The 6,912-nt window shown below is 35.5% G+C and overlaps 1 pseudogene across 1 annotated transcript; it reads left to right on the top strand.

The window, feature by feature from the left end:
- Nucleotides 1-5,978: 5,978 nt before the first annotated feature.
- Nucleotides 5,979-6,555, top strand: LOC308658233 (COP9 signalosome complex subunit 8-like; annotated as a pseudogene). The gene has a single exon. The product of its transcript is annotated as a COP9 signalosome complex subunit 8-like (transcript).
- Nucleotides 6,556-6,912: the final 357 nt, after the last annotated feature.

Genomic DNA, 6,912 nt, shown 5'->3' with positions numbered 1-6,912 from the left:
ATCTTATTTCTGTTACAACAGTTGTATTGTGGCTGTTTGTTTCATACCTCTTGTAATCAGTAATGTTATTCTTCTGAAAGTGACAAAAATATTCTTAGTATCTTTTTCCAGGTGATGTACCCTTGCCAAATATTACTTTTTACCCCCCTGAGACATCATTAATCCTGAAAGTCCTGGATATGGGAGACGTTGTGGATGTTAGGGAAGAATTTTTAACAAGGAACTCTTTTACTCATCCCCAATATAATTTTATTTCACCAAATCAATGTGTATGCCATAGTGTTGAACAATGTTTCCATACTTTATTATACCATCCAAACAAATCCTGGTTCTCAGAGCTCCATGACTCAGGACTCAAACAGTGAGGAAACTACTTCTCCAGGAGGTGAGAGAAAAGGAAAAACAGTCCGTCGATAATCAGTATCCAACTGAACGCCTTGAACACTGGGAAGGTTGAAGCACATCAGATAAGGCCAAGGAACTTAATTGGAGCTGAGCTTCAGGAGGGAGTTGGGGCTGGGGGTAAAATACAAGGTCTGAAAAGACCTGTAAGTGTTGGAATATTTTGGTATAGGGAACTCCAGGATCGAAGGGGGGCAGCCTGCCTGGGGAAGACCCATAGTCTATTGGCCCAGTAAACTGGTACATAAAACTCATGGTCTGCCAGCCATGCACAAGGAGCTCAAAACATAAATACGTCTGTGAGAAAGTTGTGCAAACTTAGACCAGGAGCTTATATTTATGAATTCAAGGCAGAAACCAACACACAAATCCAGCAGATGCCAACTGTGAGCTCTAAAGTGAGTCTAGCAAATCAGGAGATTTTCTGGCATGGAGACCATTTTGCCTGGGAACAATACAGATCAGAGAGGCCAGAGAAAGCCCATGTCCCCCTTCCCCACTCCATTGATTTGGCAGTGAGCAGGATCTGCAACAGGGAGAAACCAAGAGTGACAGAGATCAGTGCTCCAAAAGCAGCTTTGCCTGGTGGTAATACAGATCAGTGGTAATAGAGAAAGCCCTCAGCCTCTATCTCCCTCCAGTTGAACCAGGATCCAATAGCACACAGAACCAGCAGAAAGCAGAAACTGAACGGAGGTGGAGTGACTGAGCTCAGTGCTTGAAAAAACCCCTTGGGAAGCAAAAAGCAACCAAAAAAACCCTTAGTATCCCTGAAAAATAGAACCCTCAATGGACAGACTCCCTCATCCCATGGGTGGTGCCCTGTGGAGAGTAGTGGGATGCAGCGCTAGATGCATGTTGATTCATTAATGCCCCAAAACCTCCTCATAAAAAACACCTACCCCTGAGAGCTTCACTTGGAGTAATACATTGTGCAACTTCCAAACAAAACTCAGGAAGTCAAGCTGCCAGCAATCTTCCAGAGCTCTTCACACCATCCCACTGAGAAGGGAAGCTGAGAAACAGAAAGGCAGTTTGGCACAAAAAGTGGAAAAAAAAAAAAAAAAACATTCATTGACTATTTTGCTATTTTGTTTTTGTTATGATTTTATTTGAATGTGTATTGATTGACAAATGATGGACATTTATGCATTTGTACATATACATATTTGTCTCTGTTGTTCTTTTTAGCTTTTAACATTTCCTTAAGGAAGCTTTTTTTTTCTTTTCTTTTCTTGTGTTCTGTATTTTTTTTCAGAAGATTAAGTCATTGTTTAGTATATTTTTGGATTGACTTCCTTTTGACTCTTTCACAAGTCAGTTTTCCTTTGTTTCTACTTCTCTCTTTTTCTTGCCAATAGCCAAACTATATTGCCCACTCTCTCACTCTTCCTTTAACTCTTTTACTTCTATTGTTAAAATTCTTGTTTTTTTTTATATTTTTTAAGGTTTTCTCCTCTTAAAAACACATCCTACATCCCCCTTGCATATGCCCCACTCACCTCTTGAATTTACAAACCCTGTTCTACAGCCCATCGCTTCTTTTCCTGTTGAAGAACTCTATCTTTAACTGGATGCTTGTACTTATTCATATATCCTCATTTTCTTTTCATTCCTACTATTTTATTTGAAGGCAGTTCTTTTTCAGGTATAAATATTTCAAAGACTAAGATGTTTGATTAGTATATATAGATTTTACTTTTTAAACTTTTATTTCTATTCTGTATTTTTTCTTTTATCTTTCTTTTAATTTTTAAAAATTTTTATTTTGTTATTTTATTTTTATTATTTCCTTTTTCTCACTTATTGTTTTCCTTCAACTCTCTTTCTCTTTTTCTCTGCAAAGAGCAAACCTCTATTGTTCTCTCTTTCATTTTTTATTTAAATTTTTACCTCTATTTTTGTTTTTCCTCATAATTTTCACATCCTATGTCACTTCTGTTCAGTCTCTTGTCATCACATGAAATTGGAAACCCTATGTAAATTAACTGTTTTTACCATGGGCAATAACTGATCATATTATTTCTGAGTATTGTAACAATTAAGATTGTAGATTTCGGTGCAAGAACTATTTTGTATAATGCCGTGAATTGTTTGCATCTGTTGTTGTTACTATCTGATTCCCCCTAAACTGTGAGGTACAAGAAATCTTCTGGGACACAATAGTTCCACAAGGTAGGAACCCTACTGTCTCAAAATCAACTGTTAGATGGGTAGACATACAAACAACATGAAAAAGCAAGGGAACAGATTGCCTCAAATAAACCAAAATAAGTCAGAATCTATCAACACTATAGTGAAAGAAAATTTGGAGAAGGAATTTAGAATGTTCATGGTTAAACTGATTTGTGAGGTAAATACAGATAACAAAAGATCACTTCAATAAAGAGATACAGATTCTGAAAACAAAACAAAAAGAAATCCTCAAAATGAAGAACTCAATAAATCAAATGATTTTATGACTAAGTTCACCTGTGTAACGGTTATTAAATGATCAACCTGAGGAAATATTTTGCAGGTGTTACACGGAGAGGAAGGAATAATGATGATGCAGAAATAAATAAACTTCATTATGTGTGTTAACTTGGAAAATTGTATTTTGAACATGCCAGGCATTGTGGAGTGCTTTGAGAGAGTACAGGTTGCTGAATCCTTATTCAGAGAACTAAAATGGGAAATAGATAATTGCAAACATCTGGGAATACTCACTCCCTCAACTGAATTCTTTATATTTTATCTTGTTTTAATTATTACTGGGGAATATTTAGTAAATATATAAAAGGAAGGAAGTCATCAAAACAGACTGTGCTCCAAAATTACTCCTCTATACCTCTGGATATATTTATTCAAATTTAATGAATTTTATCAGCTACCTTTATAAATTTCCCAGTATAATAGATTCATGAATAAATAACTATAGTCTTTAGTGAGTTTACAATTTAGTGAGAGTCAAATCTTTGGACAGACAATTAAAATCCAGAGGGGTGAGTCACAGGTATTCTTAGAGATAACACTTTTGAGTACCTAAAAGCAGCTGGTCAATAATGAGGGAAACTCTTCTTGAGCTTTTTGGAATATGGATTTAAAGGGAATAAGATTTAAGTCTGGGAAAAGTCTCCAGTGGTTCATTAATATGTGTCAATGTTAATGGAGAAAAAGGATTATTTGAAAACCTACAGGTATATATATCAAACAAATTAACTCATTAATAAACAAAGACTGTATGGTAGTTGAATCTTCCCATTTTTGAAATTTATTGAGTTTTTATGATGATCGTATAAGCAGACAAAGAGTAAATGAGCTCTTAGCAAACTAATATAAGAGAACTGCCTCAACTTTATAAAAAATATGTATTACAAATCTGCAGTTAGTATTATCTTTAATAGTGAGAAACTAGAAGATTTCCTTCTACAATGAGGAACAAGGAAAGAATTTCACCTCTCACACTTTTTCAATATTGAACCGAGAGCATTAGATAATGCAATATAATAAGAAAGTTTATGTGCTGAATTGTTTCTCTTTAAAATTTTTATGTTGAAGCCCTAACTTCTAGTCCTTAAAAATATGACTGTATTTGAAGATAGTTCTTTCAAAGATGTAATAAAGTTAAAATAAGACCATAGGTGGGCCCTAATTCAATATAAATGGTGTACTTGTAAGAAGAGGATATCAGGAGGCATGAGAAGCACCATAGGTGCATGTGCACAGAGTCTTTAATATATAAAGAATCAATAAGATTACAGTCATCTATAAACCAAAAGGAGTGGTCTCAGAGGAAATCAACTCTGACGATAACTTCATGTTGGACTTTCAGCTTCCCAGGCTATAAGAAAATAAATTTATACTCTTAAGCTCTTAATTTTCTAGGAATGTCATTTATACTCTTATGATATTCCTAGAAAAATCATGCAAATAGATATAGTTTGGGAAGGATAAAACAAAACTCTCCTTTTTGCATATAACTTGATTAAATATAGAAACTCCAAGACATCATCATCAACAACAAGAAAAACCTTAGGAAACTAATAATTGGTTATGGATAGTTTTCCTGATACAAGATTAAAATATAAAAATTAGTTTCTTTTCTGTATACCAGCAATGGACAAGTAGAATTGAAATTAAAAACACAATATTGGAAGTGATATTAGCATGATGATTAAATAAAAAGTTTCATTCCCAATTTCCTATGAGAACCACAATTTTAACAATAATATATGGACCAAAATTTGTTCATGAAAATTTCAGAATCAAGTTAGAAAGTTGCAGTACCCCCATAAAAGTCAAGAAGAGTTACCATGGGTAAGAAGAGCAATTTCATTTTATCTGTATGAGATACTTATCCAACATGGCTCAGTTCAGTCCCAGGAAAGCACTCTGGATTGTGACTTCTACCTTGGAGATGAGAGTGGATGTCCCATTCAAAGCTTGATTTTCAGAAGGCTACCTGAAGAAATGACTCGTGTCTGGCTACATTTGGAGTGCTGATGGAATCAGAATATTTTCATTTCCTATTTCTGGAGGAAGGTAAGAAATTGAGCATACATTCAGCATTTTTTGCTTTTTGGAAGATGTTCTGAGGGACTGGGTGTCAGTCTCACATTCCTTCCGAAAGCAACATATTTGTCTAGTGTTTGCTGAGATTAAGGCAGAATAGGGATTTTTTTTCTGTAACAGAACTAAAGAACTTGCCTTATTTTAGACAAACAGCACAAGGAGAAAGTGATTATAAAGTTTTAAAAAGCCTTTCTGACAAAATGCATACACAGGTTCAGAGAAGTCATATTCCCCCAAATTTGTCCTGGTAATCTATAGTTCAGCTGATTAGTGAGGGCCTTCCTCTGAAAAATAATCACTCTGTAAAGACTAGGAGATATGCATGTGTTTCAATACAAAATTATGAGACACATAAGGAGACAGAGAAACAGGACCCAATCATGGGAACAAAATAAATCTCCTGAAACTAGCATGAAAATATCAAGAGAGAGTTGAGAAATATAAAGAAGAGCCAGCCAAACAAAAATTTTGGAACTGAAGAATAAAACTAACTGAAATAACTAGCAGAATTCAGCAGCAGACCCTATTGGGTAGAAAAAGATGTTAGCAAACTTTGAGACAAGTCATTGGAAATTATGTAGTCATAGAACCAAAGGGGGGGAAAAAGAATGAAAAAGAGTAAAAACTTCCTAAAATACTTATAAATCTTCATTGAGTAGAAGAATATGTGCATTTGGGGACTTCAAGAAGAAGAGCAGAAAAAAGGAAAAATCAGTTTATTTAAACAAATGATGGCAGAAATCTTCTCAATTCTGGGGAGGAAAATGAACATTTAGATTCAAGAATTCCAGTGAACTCCAAATAGAATGATTCCAAAGTAATTTACATTGAGACACACATAATCAAATTTTCAAAAATAAAATAAAGAATTTAAAGCAATAATAGAAAATGAACTCAAAATCAGTGTTAACCTTCTCACTTTTCTCAACAAATGTTTATAGAGCCTTTCTATGGGCCAGGTTCTATATTAAGCAGTAAGGTGTCTGGCAGTCTGCCCGTTGGCTGCAAGATCACCTGGGAAGATGCCAGGGGCAGTGATGGCAGAAGGAGCTCTCAGTTTCAAAAAGTTGCTGAATCAGTGCGAGAACCAGGGGCTGGAGTCTCCTGGAGGAATTGCTACACCCCCAGTGTATGGTCAGCTTTTAGATTCGTATTTGCTCCACAATGACACGAATAATGCAAGATGTCTTTGGAAAAGGATACCACCTGCTATCAAATCTGCAAATTCTGAACTTTGAGGAATTTGGTCAGTAGGACAGAGGATCTGGGAGAGAGATTTCTCTGGAATCTATATGACCTATGACCACCAGTATCCACCGGTGGTCTCACATAGACCAGCCAATCATGGAAGCACTTAGACATGTTACTAGGAGACATGCCTTTCTTGAGGATTTTTGAGGTTATGAAAGTTACATTAGAAAAAGGATGGCAAGCCGACTCTGTCAGAAGAATGGTTTGCCCAGAAAGCCAGTTGCAGATTCCCTGGATGTTTCCTGTAACAGGTTTATTTGTTTACCAGAGCCTGCCCCAGTTCCACCAATCCTCCATGAACAGCAGTTAGCCAGACAGACTGATTATGTGGCTTTCCTTGAACATTGATGCACCATTCTGAGTTCAGTGTTCACTTCAAATCTCATACACTGACAAATATACAAATGTAAAATGTTCATTTTACAGGATGGATTATAAGCACCTCAGCATCCTTACTATGTAATTTAGATTACATATATATATATATATATATATATATATATATATATGCTAAATAGTTGTTAAAGGAATTCTCATTCTGTAATATTTAACAATTTGGTTGGAGCCTATTAGTACTATGCAGTTAGTTCATATTTCCTGGAGATTCATAATAACTCAAGCTCTTCTGCTTTGTATAGAAGAGTACGGAGCTTTCCCGCCACACAGACCCATCTGCACCACTGGTTGATAGCCACAGTGATGTGC

The sequence above is a fragment of the Spermophilus citellus genome (genome assembly GCF_964194105.1).
Source record: "Spermophilus citellus genome assembly, chromosome: 10".
In the NCBI taxonomy this organism is placed as follows: Eukaryota; Metazoa; Chordata; class Mammalia; order Rodentia; family Sciuridae; genus Spermophilus; species Spermophilus citellus.
This window is presented reverse-complemented; position numbering and strand designations above follow the sequence as displayed.